This window comes from Globicephala melas, chromosome 9, assembly GCF_963455315.2.
Source record: "Globicephala melas chromosome 9, mGloMel1.2, whole genome shotgun sequence".
Classification (NCBI taxonomy): domain Eukaryota; kingdom Metazoa; phylum Chordata; class Mammalia; order Artiodactyla; family Delphinidae; genus Globicephala; species Globicephala melas.
In genome coordinates, this window is record NC_083322.1 from 46261325 (window position 1) to 46275957 (window position 14633).

The 14633-nt window shown below is 41.2% G+C and overlaps 1 long non-coding RNA gene across 1 annotated transcript in view; it reads left to right on the top strand.

Annotated features, from left to right (window-relative positions):
• Positions 1-14633, top strand: part of LOC132597877 (uncharacterized) — a 138432-nt gene that overhangs the window by 92173 nt on the left and 31626 nt on the right. The window lies entirely within an intron of this gene.

Below are 14633 nucleotides of genomic sequence, written 5' to 3' on the forward strand. Positions count from 1 at the left end.
GGCTCAAAAAGTTACATATTGCATGATTCCATTTATATGAATATCTGGAAAAAACAACACTGTAGGAATAGAAATAAGATCAAAAGTTGTTTACTATGATTTAAGGGTGTGTATGTGGCGGGGAGGGGGTTTGACTATAAAGTTGCAACACGGAGGAATTTTTGGAGTGAAGGAACTGTCTGTATCCTAACTGTGATGGTTGTTATACCATGCTATAATTTATCAAAACTCACAGAATGAATATTTTGAAGTATTTTTTTAAAATAATAGAGATCATAAAAGAAAAAAATGGAATTGATTCTAAAAATATTTAGATATCTTCTCTATGTAAAAATAATTCTAAATGAAGTTCCTAACTAAAACACAGAGAAAATTTCAAAAAGTGGGTGAGGAATTTACAAACCATGAGGTCCTTTAGGAGAACACAACGGCTGGCGACCACTAGAGGCAGTACAGAGATGTCTAAAGCACTTTAGTGAAACCCAGAAGATAAATGGCAAATTAATCAAAACCTTCTTCCCACCTTTGGAATATTTCAGAGGGCACACTTGGCAATCCTGGGTTACTTCCTTTGTTCCCTCACTTGTACTGTGGGCGGCAGATAGTGGGCTGATGTGACCGCAGAAGCATTCCAAGTGGGTGCTTATAGATTTGCAATGCCCTGCCTGGGCTGGGGAGGCCCCGAATACTAGAATGGCCGGGATCCCAGGCCTCTGCTAAGGGTGACTGATGGAACAGTGGAGGGGAGCTTTCTGGGTGAGCGTGTGTCTCTGCTCAGGCTTCTAACCAGCCCACTGGTGCTTGCAGGTTGGAAACCAGAAACGTGGGATGGGACAAAAAATGTAAAGAGCATAAAAATAAACTTGCTTAGTGTGGCCGAATGCCTGAGGGGCCCGGAGAGGCTGAGGGAGAGTAGAAGAGATGCCACGTGGAGAAAGATGAGGACCAAGAAAAAGGCCAAATGTCTGAGCAGATGCCAACCCATCCTTACCTCATTTTTCTCTTTTTTTATTTCATTTTTTTCTTTCTCTCTTCCTTCTTCTCCTCTCTCTTCTCTTCTCATTCTCCACCCCTACACCCCCAAACCTGTATTTTCCCTCCTCTCCTGTGCTTTTGTATCTCCTTCATTCCTCTCTCTCTTCACAGTCAACTGAATAACACGTATTCAGTGAACACGGCAGAGACAAGATCAAAGGCGTGAAGGACCATTAGCTTCTGGTGGTTTAAAACAACACAAATTTATTCCGAAGGCCAAAAGTTTGAAATCAACGTGTTGGCAGGGCTGCAGTCCCTCTGAAGGCTGTAGGAGAGGATGCTTCCTTTCCTCTCCAGACATTCCTTGGGTTGTGGCTGCCTGACTCCATCTCTGCCCCCCTCTTCACGTGGCCTCTTCTCAGTTTTTAAGATCCTTAATTTATGAATCTGCAAAGACCTTTTTTCCAAATAAGATCATATTCATAGATTCTGAGGGTTAGGACATATCTTTTTTGGGGAGGAGGGGCACCATTTAACCCATGACAAATGAGATTCCAACCTCCAGACAACATTTGATTCTTCTGTTCTCACTCATTCAGTAAGCCATGTAGTTCTGATGATGAATTATTACTTAGCCTCACACTAGAATAGAGCAAGTAAAAAGTAAATGCAATTCATGGGTCCTGTACTTAGAGAATCAACAGTGTGGTTGGAAATTCACAATAAATTCTCCTCCCAACCCCCCACATATAAAACATAACACAAGAAAGTTAAAGAACACAATAGTTCAATAATGCCATGTAAAATATAATTAAGAGTAATCTAGTTAGAGAAACAAGACTAGCATATGTCTCATGATTAAAGAGCAATTAAACTAATAACGTGATAGAAAAACAGACAGAGGATGTGAACAGAGAGTTCATATAAAAGACATAGAAATTAAATGTTCCAAAAGATGCTCAAGCTTACTCATAAGAAAAGAAATGCAAACTAAAACTACCTTGGATATATACTATTTCTTACCTATTATGTAGCAAAAATCCAAAAGTTTGGTAATACTCTCCTGGTGAGGCTATGGAGAGAGTCACTTTCATACATTGCGGGTGAAGTGTAAATTGGTACAACCCTGACAGTGGCGATTTGATGATATCTCTAAAATTTATCTATAAAAATGTTGTGAAGTATATATTCTTTGATCCAGCATGCCTGCTTCTAGGATGTTACTTTACCAAAAAATTTACACAGGTGCAAAATGATCTATGTTCAAATTATTCTATATAGCACTGTCTTAAAGAGCAAAATATTGGAAATGAGCCAAAGATTTTGCAGTGGGCAACTGAGGAATATGACTGTTAAAGAAGGTAGAGGCTCAGTACCAGGGAAGTCATTATGGGGGGGCGGGGGTCCCATGACTCAAGCCTCCCTTCTTGGCCTTTGTCTATCATTCTTCGCAAGTAGCAATCATCTTCCATTCCAGTAAGGGTTTCTCTGCAGCCTTGCTTTCTTCCTGACCTAGTTTTTACAACTGTGTTCAGCATTTCATGCAAAGTTTTGGGAAACATTCTCATTGAGGTCCACACCTAAGGGGCATATTGAAGCCCATGCCCACTTTTACCCGGAGGATGGTCCAGTCACACTAACATAAACATGCAGGGCCTAGATCTATCACAGCCAATAAAACTATTCATTTGGAATAAAATAGCCTGATAAACCCTGGGTCTGTACCCTTCAGAGGAAATACAGGTACATGTACACGTACACACACACATGCACACACATGCACATACATACTCACCCAATCTAAAGTCCAGTGCATTAGGAATTAATTTGCCAGGAAAAGGATCATAAATTGCCCCACATCAATATGTTTATGTTTCCAGACTCTGAGTCCATCTTTCCTGGCGTAGAATCAGAGGACAATGGAAAAAGCAAATATTTGAATTCAGAAGATGCAGCTCTTTAGGACTCACTAACCATAGAACCTTGAACAATCACTTAATTTCTTTGAGATTCCATTTCTCATCAACAAAATGGGGGTCAAAGTAATAGCTGCAACATTAATTAGCTTTTGATGCCTAACAAACCACCCAAAACGTAGTGGCTTAAAACAATGAATTTCATACGCAGTTCTGCAGGTCACCATTTGACCTGGCTTAACTGGGTGGCTCTGGTTTCATCTAGGCTCTCTCCTGCTTCTGCAGTGAGCAGCCAAGCCAGCTGGTCTCAGGTAGCCTCAGGAAGACAGCTTATCTCTGCTCCTGAGGTCTCTTCTCCAGTTGACTAGCCTGGACTTGTCTTAAGCTGGAGACAGCTTCTGAGAGAGAGTCAAAGCTCATAAGGCCCCTTGGAGCCTAGATTTGGTGCTATGGACCAAATTGTGTCCCCCTCCCCCAAATTCATATGTTGAAGCCCCAACCCCCAGTGTGACTGTATCTGGGGACAAGACCTATAAGGAAGTAATAAAGGTTAAATGAAACCATAAAGGAGGGGTCTTAATCTAACAGGACGTGTCCTCATAAGAAGAGGAAGAGACACCAGAGATCTCTCTCTCTTTGCACAAGCACAGAGGAAAGGCCATGTGGGGTTAAGGTGAGAAGCTCTGTAAGCCAGGAAGAGAGGTCTCACCAGACACCAACCCTGATGGTACCTTGATCTTGAACTTCTAGCCTCCAGAACTGTGAGCAAATAAATTTCTGTTGGTTAAGCCACCCAGTCTGTGGTGTTATAACAGCCTGAGCAGACTAATACAATTGGAGTTGGCAAAATATCACTTCTACCGCATTCCATTGGCCAAAGCAAGACACTAGAAATAAGCCCAAAGACAAAGCGTTAGGAAATAGACTCTACATCTTGATGGGAGGAGCCGCAAAGTCCCCTGTCAAAGGGTCATGGATATAGCAGTAATAATCTAAAGCATCTGCCACACATAGTTTTTCTATGGATCACATGAAATTACAGATATGAAGGCACGTCCTTAATCATAAAGCCCTATAGCAATGTTAACTATGGCATGCAGCCTGCCGCGCTTTGTGGCAGTTGTGACCATTTCTTAACTACCAGGTGATGTGGTTGTATAGATGTGTCTGGGGAGTACACTGTTCCCAGGGAGTTAGTAAAAGTCGCTGCCTAGTGAATGAAGTCCTATAAATCTTCTATACAAATTTTTGTCCTTTTTGAAGTCCTATAATTTTTATAATTAACCAGAGAAGTAGCATGGTTTCGGAAAGCAAGACTGCATTTTCATAGCTAGAAAAGCCTGAAAATAAGTATTTGAATGAGTATCCCACTCAGTGAGTTCAGGAACAGGAAGTTTGATGGCTGGATGAATAGTAGAAAAGAAGGATGCAAATCAGGTCGGATTTAGTGAACTTAGTCATCCATGCTCACCACCTCCCTGAGAGACCAAGGGAAAAACGAGGCTGCTGAGTCAAAGAGGCAGCCCGCCGGGGAGGAATATCTGTGGCTACAGCATCAGACTCTTTTCTCATCGAAAGACCTGCCCATGAGTCCTGAAGACTGTGTCCAGGTTCACAAGCCTTTGCCCTGATCATCTCCCCGATCATCTCCTGTCCTTGCGCAGAGCTACAAGCAGAAATCCTACTGACAGTTGTGGTAAAGAGAGGTTATTCTGTCAGAACGGATAGTCCGGCAAGCTGGTGCTTCTGTTCCAGCTGCGAACAGGTTAAATTATACAGCATAGCATATTTCATCATTCTTTCATTGGTGAGTATAGACATGGCGCTCTGACTGCAATGGAGACGTAGTGGTTCCTGGGAAGTGGATCTGTGTACCTTGAGAAGTCAAAAGGGTTGAGAGGATAAAGGGAGAGGCTTCAGCCTCTGGAAATCTGCAAACTTGGGGAGTTAAGAGGCAGAACGTCACACTCTGCTGGCAGTCTCTCCTATGTATTGGCTTAAGTAGGCAGGTATGTTGGTCCAGAAGCAAGGGGGGTGATTTGCCCCCCGGGGTTGGGAGCATGTTTAACACCTTCAGGTCACTCACAATACCTGAGATGTAATTAACTCATCAAAACATCTTGAATGGTTCCTGAATGATCCAATGCCTGTCTCCAAACTATTATTGCTTGTATTACACTGTATTACAGTAAGATTATAAGTAGGTATAGATTAAGATCTTACTTTCTTCTGCATCTGCAGTTTAGTTCACTGCCTGGTACCTAATAGGCACACTGAATAAATACAAGAATGAATGAACTCAATAAATATTTTTTCAATAAATTGATAAATCAATACAAAATAAATGAAGGACACAGTCAGGGTTTAAATTTATAAAGTATATGAAGGACTAAAAATATTAGTATCTACTTTATTTTTTGTCCCAAGGCCCTTGTACTATGTACTCAATAAATACTTGCTGATTTGCAGTGAAGTTACATAGCCCCCAAATTAAATATTACATTACAAAAATAAGACAGCTAAGTGTCCCAATTAAAAGGTGCAATGGGCAAAATTCTACCCTTCATTCCTGAAAAGCCATAGCTCTGTGCCCCTGTAGACTGGAAAGACCTACCTTCTTCCCTCCAAAAACTTCCTAGTGCCTGTAGCCTTGGCTATACCAGGGTCAGGGGCACCTACAGCCCCCTCGTTCTCATTACAATCAGTGGGGGACTGACAGGGAACTTTCTTTCAAAACTCATGCCTGTTGGGAGCCTCACCAGGCTACATCTCCTACTCCCCCTGTGCTCCCTCTGCCTCAATCTCTCCATCTAATTCCTGAGAATTGGCTTCAGTGTAAAAGAAACTTAGAATATGTCCAAGGGTGAAGATGCGAGCGGCTTCCTTCAATCAAAACATACCCTTCTGCAAACTCAGGCTGAGAGAGATTTCTTGCAGAGTGGTCTGTCAGGGCTCATAGGTGTTGACATATTCCTCGGAACTGACAGTGAGCTACCTAAGGCTGCCTTGGATTTCCACTATCTGCAAAAGTTGTCCAATGTGAAGTCCCCACCTGCAGTAATACAGCAGTGGACAGCTAGAGGGAAGCAGGTGGATCATGGCGATGAAGCTGCTTTCTCGTCCTTCACCGTCTCTAGGATCAGAAATGCAGGGAGGATGGTCACTCCCAGGGCTTTAGAGATTTTATTGTTGACAATGTGGTGTCTCCACATCCCTAAGCCATCCCCCAGGCATTCCTGAAACTTAGCATTGCATTTCCCTACTAAGCTAATTGCCTCTTCTTCCCAATTTTACTTCCCTTTTTGGGGAGTCTGACAACACCTTAAAATACATTCGTCATATAATCCCAGATTCAGGGTATGTTCTTAAACATATAGATGACAGCACGGAATCCGATTCTCTTATTTTGTCCTCTTGGACCTGAGGTTCTTTCTTTTTCTCCGTCTCCTAGATGTCCAACTGCCCTTGAGTTTTTGAAACAAAAACATGACCACAGTTTTCCAAAATGCCTCTTGGCATTCCCCAAGGAATGGAGCCTTCACATTCTAGACAGGGTTTAAAGGAAACTGCTGAAATAATTCCTTCAGGCCAATCTCAACCCATCACTCAGGAACAAGAATAAAAACAGCTGATATTACTGAGGGCTTCCTCTGGGCTACGCAGCTTATCTCTAAGAGGTATGCTTTTATGTGTGCTTAGTTCAAGCAAAACACCATGAAGTGGTATTTGCATTTATTCACAAGGAAACCTGAGCTGGAGAAGGTAGATGACTCCACTCCAGTTCCATTCCCCGTGGCTGCTCACGCAGCAGCAATATCCTCAAAAGCACTGAAGGTCTGCAAAGAAAGGGTCTATCGAAAGAGGTTCATCAAGCTCTTGGGACCTTGGAAAACCTGACCTCCAAGGCAGAGGGGAGAACATAGTGCAAGACCTGGAGCCTGCTTTGGCCGGAATAGAGCGTGTTGGAAGGGATGGCAGGGAGAGAGACACGGAGGAGTGGGCAGAGGTTGGACCCAGCGGGGTGCTTAAAGCACGTTTATTGGTTTAGGATTTTATCTGGAGGATGCTGTCTCATCATACATCAGAGAGTGTTAACCAGGGGAAGGAGGTACTGGATTAGCTTTCTATGTTAAAAAGGTTTGAAATCTAACTTTTTACGAAGTTCAGTTCAGTGGTGGGTTGGGGAACAGATTATAGTAGGGGCAGGAGTGGATACAAAGAGAGGACCAGAGAGCAGGCTGCTGCGCTGGGCCAGGGGAGAGAAACTGGTGCCTTAGATTCTCTTTGTGGCAGGGAAAATGGAGAGAGGTGGACAGATTTGAAAGAGTTTATTAAAAATACAGAACAGACCGATCAATTCAATGAAGAGAGCCAGTGAGTTGGGAAGAATGAGGAACCAAGAATGACTTCTAGTTTTCTGGTTTGAGCAATTAAGAGCACTGAAGGAAGAACAGCAAGAGAGGGGGAGGAGGGCTTCCCTGGTGGCGCGGTGGTTGAGAGTCCGCCTGCCAATGCAGGGGATGCGGGTTTGTGCCCCAGTCCGGGAGGATCCCACATGCCGCGGAGCGGCTGGGCCTGTGAGCCATGGCCGCTGAGCCTGCGCGTCTGGAGCCTGTGCTCTGCGACAGGCTGGAGCCTGTGCTCCACGACTGGAGAGGCCACAACAGTGAGAGGCCTGCGTACCGCAAAAAAAAAAAAAAAAAAAGAAAGAAAAGAAATTAAAGTAAAATAAATCAAAGACAAATACTGTATGATCTCACTTATATGTGGAATCTAAAACAAACTGAATAGAAACAGAGAACAGACTGGTGGTTGCCAGAGGGGGTGGGGGAGATGGGTGAAGGTGGTCAAAAGGTACAAACTTCCAGTTGTAAGATGAGTAAGTTCTGGGGATGTAATGTACAGCATGGTGACTGCAGTTAACAATATCACATTGTATATTTGGAAGTTGCTAAGAGAGTAGATCTTACAAGTTCTCATCACAGGAAAAAAAACTATGTGCGATGGTGGATGTTAACTAAAGTTACTGTGGTAACCATTTCACAGTATATAAATCTATCCAACCATTATGTTGTCCACCTTAAACTAATACAATGTTATATGTCAATTACATCTCAATATCGGGACCAAAAAAAAACAACACAAACACAAACAAAACAAAACTAACAAATAACAACAACAAGAATTAAAGCATGGCAGGTTGTATAACTCAAATAGGTTCACAGACAGTAAATGGAAAAGCCAGGATTTAAATCTAACTCATCTGACTTTAGAACCCTCTGTCTTAACTACTATATTACTTCACTGCTCCTGCAAGAAATTTAAGTCCTCATTCGCTCAACAAATATTTAATGAGTACTACATGCTAGGCGCTGCGCTGGCCACAGCAGAGCCAGCATAAATTAGAGTCCCTCCCCTTTAAGAGTTTACCATCTGGTGGTAGAGACAGTAACAATACTGTCCATGGGATGGGCTGCGGCAGGAGTCTGTGTGTCCACGGCAGGGACACAGACGAGGGCATCTAACTCTATCTTGGAGGCTCTGAGCGAAGCAAACAATGTCACAGTTAAAACTTAGTGGAAGAGTAGGCGTTTATGGCTATTTATAATATATATATATATATATAATATATAAAAATAATGTATATGCAAAGGAGGAAATTTCAAGTTAGCTGGAAGAGCTGGTATTGGTAGATCTGATCACAGCCCAGAAAAATATCATGTCAATGGTGAGGGACATGACGTTGACCACAATCCTACTGTAAAATTTATTGCATGTAATTGGAGATCTGGTCTGTTTTGAATATAAAGGTAAACACTGCTTCTCTTAATAGACACTATAATAACAGAATTTTTGAACTTGAAGTGTCTGAACTTCTTGTTTTACAGGTGAGAACATGAAAGCCCAGAGCAGTTAAGTGATTTGCCTGAGACCCAGTTAGAAAAATGGGTCTAGAACCTGGGCTTCCTTTCAGGCAGGCCAATCTGTCCTTTACCAAAGCCCATCACCTTCAGGGCATAGTTCCATCTATTCATGGACTCACAGCTGCTGTATAAGGCCGTGTAGGTTGTTACTGGACAAGGGTGCCTGCTATGGGAGTGTTGGGGGGGGCTGAAGTCCACCCAGAGGAAGTAGCCCCCTTTTCTCACTCTCACAGGCACTTTATAGGCAAGCAATTGCCCTCTTGAAATGAATGTAGCCCAGCCTACAGAAACACCAGTTCCCTCCCATAGTGTATTAACACAGCAATATTGCCTGTATTTTTACCCATGCTGTTCAAATAATTTAGTGATTAGTGCTCTAGTGCCCACTGGCACAAAAAAAACAGTTCTGGTAGGTGGATTTCCAAACAAGTTTCACTGGTGTGATTTCTCTGCCTACAAGTGTGTCTTAGCCATGCCCTTTCCAACAAGGTGCAGGGGTTTGGAGCGAACAGGGGGTCTCCTTTGAGCGCTTAATCTCAGCTCCGGGGTCGTAGTTGCACCTTATATTATTACTGTGTTCTTTTGGGTTCCTGTTACTTCTTAGCAGGCAATCCCTTCTCACTGCAATCCGTATCACAGGTAATAGTTCTGTACAGTAAATGCTCCCTGTTCAAATTACTGTGTGGTTTCTCTCTCCTGATCAGGCTCTGACTGATTACAACCCTCTTAAATTTTTCTATCAGCCAGACACAGCCTGCTTTCCTAGAAGAGAAAAGATTATGACCCTACCAAGAATCACATGCAAGTACAGCATGGAGGGCCCATGACCTTGTAGGTTAGCCAGGAGTTCATGAAGGGGTGTGAAGAATGAACATTGCCCTTGGAATTTCCCTGAGCTCCTCGACTAAAAGGGCAGTGAGGCATGCGATCACATGCATATAATATGGTCAGTGGGAGTGGTAACATGCACTTGAATGTCCTATGCATAGGTGTTTCCCAACAGAGTGAAGGAGGACCATGACAGGCGCGTGGGAAGAGACTCTTGAATTTTAACGGTTGATTGAGGCTTTGTCAGGCAGGTAGTGGAGAAAGAATATTCCAAGCAGAGGCAACAGGACAGACAGAAGCCTGCAGGCATGGCAAGGTACTCTCGGGAATTGTCAGTAATATGGAATGGCTGGATAGGGGTGGCAGCCCTTGTGAAGGAGTCTGACCTTATCCTTCACAGTTTTAAAGACAGTGTAGAGAAGAGTTAAAAAATGATTGTTTCCAGGCCCCTGGCCTAGAGGGGATGAATTCTTGACCAAGGACACCACCAATGAGAATGGAAAAAGATGAGTTTAAACAACAGTACAGAATCAGGTAGATTGGTGGGATTTGGGGCCCTCGAGGGCTAGTTATGAGGAACTGAGATGATAGTTGTGAAAACACACTTTTAAAATAATATGTATATAATTATATAGCCTTGCTGCAATTTGATTCTAGGCATGAATAATGAGGCTCCATGCTCCTATACAGCAGAATTACCCTGATTATTGGGCCAGATGACAGTGTGGTGACAGCACCATAGGATAACGTGGCAGCTTTATTGCATTTATGCTTCTCTACCTCCCTCCCAACTTCCCACCTGACCATCAGTACTGGCCAGTTGGTGCCTTTGTGTTTTATAGTAAACAATGAGCACTCTATGAATGAGCTTTCACAGCCCGTTGTTCAAAATAGCAAATTCCTAAGAGAGAGTTTTAAAGTGGGAATATAGACTCCATCCCATCATTTTACAGAAGAGCAAACCAACACCCGGATCATCTAAGATTCATCTAAGAGCAAGAGAGAGAGAGAATTATGACCGGGTGTCTTGGAAAACTTTGCAGGAGCTCTTTGCTGCCATCTTTGTAGGATATGCTTGTTGACTGGCACGAGAAAAAGATTAATAATCTAGGGTACTTGTAACTCAAGGAATATCCCTTCAGAAAAAGCACAGGGAGGTCCTGGATGGGTCCCGTATTCCCCACTTAATGGCAGGTGAGTCAGCAACTCCTTTCAGGGGTAGGAACCTTCATCTTCTTCAACATGAACGTTTCTAGTTTAAGGGCCGGAAAGTTTTGTCTCGTGGGTTAACAGTCTTGTTACACATGTCAGAGATGAAGATACTCCATCTTTTTATTGCACAAGGTTATGTCAACAACTCTGACATGACAGTTACGCATCCATCGCTTTGTCATCCGCAGCACAGTTCGGTTTGGAAGAAGGGCTGAATTCCTTGTTTTGAATACCTGGAAGGATCAATGATATCCTCTGTCAGTCTTATATATCGTGATCTTTAGCTACTACCACTTCTATACTGTGGTCAATTGTCCTCTGCCAGGGCAAGACCTGTGCCGTTTCCTTACAATTTATATCCTTAATGATAATCTTCTCTCGCCACGAATGCTATTCATCCCATGTTCCAGATGTACGGGGCCATCTTTTGACAAAGTGGTTGTTAATACACTGTGGCTGCAGGAGGCTGGGGAAGGGCCCTGTGCCTCCCTCCGGGCGGCCCCTCTTCCAGTCTCTCAGCCTTTACATGTACATTACATATACATTACACACATGTAATCGCTCAGAGGCGAGGTGAGAATGGGGCCGAGGGTACAGGAAACAGGTGAGAAGAACAAAGCTGTGATGGGACAGCCAGCTTGTCAGTGACAGTGTACCCTGGGCTGCACACTTGTTTCTAGCCTAAGGTACTGGTTATGTTGACACCCAAGGGTATAAAATATCTCTGGTCCCACCCTCTACTTGCCATGGAGATAAACTCATGCTTATCCCAAGAAAGGATCTCTTACATTTCTGGGTAATTATCATAAGATGCTCTGCAAATAAAATAAGAGTTTTTAAAGATCAGTTACCCCTACATCTCTATCATGCTAGCTTTTTTTTAGTGTTTGTTTCTAGTCTGGCTGATACTCCTCAACTAAGGAAAAATAATATTCTCTCTTTTTCTCATAAAAGGTGCCTTGTGATCACTGGATATTAGTGCCCTATTTTCCCCCTTATTCCTTTCCAGTTCACCTTTTATTTGAAAGGTGCCCACTTTTATTATTATTTATTTCAAGACACCCAGATTTTCTTCTGTGTATCCCATGAGAAGAACTATTTCTGACAGAGCTTCAGCCCATGCTACCGTTCATTAGGTTTATAGTTCCCTTCTAAGGACTCGGCAAGATCAGTGTTCTGAGTTTGCATTACATTTCAAAGCAGAGAAAAATATTTCCCAGTGTTATAGGAAGCAGAATGTCCTAACTGTATACAAAATAGAGTCCCTGCTCTTGAAATGCAAATCAGAATGGGATGAACAACAGAAGCACGAACACAAAGGGACTTTCAGGTGACTTGTAATATGAGTTACTGCTCAGCCACCGACTGCAAGGACAGTCCCTGAGGTAAAAACCACCCTGTGCATATAATTATCATGGGTATGAAAATATTGAGCAAACACGCTGCTAGACTTTTGTCCCTTTTTCACATAATTTGGAAGCATGGCATAAGAATTTCTTTAATCGTTTCCAAATTTGTGAGTGAAATTTCATTTGTAAGGGATTTTAAGAAAACAAAAGTCTCCAACCTAATTAACTCCAAATTTAATTCAACATTTTCCTTTTATTTACTATAAAATATCAAGAGGTTTAAACATTTTCAAAATCTGTATATATGTTATGGGAATGTAATTAATCATCTGCAGAGCACATAAATCCCAGCAAGACACTTTGTCAAATTATCTCATCTTACTCATGATCCTTTTATCCCACCAATTTTTCTTGGTTTCTGATTTCACTGAGTTGGGATTAAGTCAGTGCATTCCTCCCACTGCATAATTAGGACTGCTTTAAAACTATGTAATTACAAACCTCAACTGCCAATTGTGCATTGCATTCATTGTCATAACTGCCATTAGCATGGTTTTAAATTCTTTCAGAGCAGTGGGGAAAGATGTCATGTTAATAAGTTCCACTGCTATATGTCTGCTATTGATTATCTGCAGCAATTACAGACTTGGATGGGATCCAAAACTAGACACACAACCCAGGAAAATGCCAATGTTTTGTGAATCTAAAGGAATTTTTAAGGAAAAAAAGTTCTTTAAAACAATAAAACTGGATGAAAGGGTTAGTTATAAGATTTTAAAAGTATGCAATGGCTGGCTTACTTTTATAGATGGGTACAGATCTAATCTCTTGGTCTTCCTGGGAGGGGAGAAGTATTTTGGGTAGTTATCTACTCTAATTTTGATTACCTTCTACAGAAATTAAAATAGTATGAAGGTGTTCCAAAGCCTGATTTGACAGCGTCTGCTCTCTTCACTCCCACTGCTGGTCAGCCCACAGTCCCCTCCCTTAGCACGAACCTCTTCTGAGTCCAATATCCCAACTCCCTCTTCTTCATCAGTCTAGAGATGGTAGGTAGACCCACTTAAAATTGACGTGAAGTCTTCCTCATCCAGAAAGCTCACCCTGATGAGACTTCAGTCACGTATTTCCCAATTCTGAATACAAAGCAAAAAAAAAACTTTTCTTGATTAAAAAAAAAAAAACCAAACCCTCACAAACTCTTTTTTAAGAAACTAAGGTGTTCATAATCCCCATGTAAACAATTTCCTTTGGAGTAAGCCTTTAGTATGTGGGAGTGCATGTATCAAATGGTAAACTCTATGATTTTGCTGGTATCCAAGCTTGATTCACTAATTTAAATCCATTTTAGCCATTTTCATCAAGTTTCTTTGTTAAATCTCTTTGGACAATCAACATGCTTTGTTATAAATTACTTTGTTATAAATTATTAATTTAAGAGAAACCAAAAACTATATATAACAAATTCAGGAGCTCCAATCAAGTTCTGGCCTGTCATTATCCACATTATATATATATAATATATATAATAATAATTATATATATATATAATGTAGACATCACATATATAAATTATATATATATTATATATATAGTTTATATATATATATGAGTGCAATGCACAATCGGCAGTTGAGGTTTTTAATTACGTAGTTTTAAAGCAGTCCTAATTATGCAGTGGGAGGAATGCACTGATTTAATCCCAACTCAGTGAAATCAGAATTTTATATATTTATATATATTATATATATTACATATGTTATTTTCTTTAACATCTTTATTGGAGTATAATTGCTTTACAGTGGTGTGTTAGTTTCTGCTTTATAACTATATATGTTATTAATATATTAAATATATTAATATAATATATATTATATATCTATTATATATATGTACAATGTGTGTGTGTATATATATATATATATATATATACACACACACACACACTTCGATCATTATAATTTCCCCGCTATGCATTTCTAAATGGTTATAAATGAACTGAATTGTGGTGGGAAGAGGTCCCAGGGATCTTAACAACTACAATAACTCTCTTGTAATTTGCTGAAAGCAAGTGATTTCAGTACTGATTTACTCTTTTACTTGAAGTTCATAACAAAAGCAAACAGGTAGATTTTTGTTAAAAATCTACAGGTTGGTAGATCTTTAAGGCCTTGCACCTAGATAAATTCTTACTTCAGACTAAGGAAATTAGCTTTTGAAGCAAAGAGGGTGGGAAAAAAGCCAGCTTTGCACAAACTGAGAGTTCAGTCCACCTGTTTGAATAAGTATTTTTAGACAATTCTGAATCAGGTTAATAATGAATACAGAAAGAATTATTATTAGCATTGTGACTTACTCTATGAAGATGCACTGAAGTAAAAAAGAAAACTTAGGAATAATTAATTGGTACCTCTCCCTCTCTTCCTCGA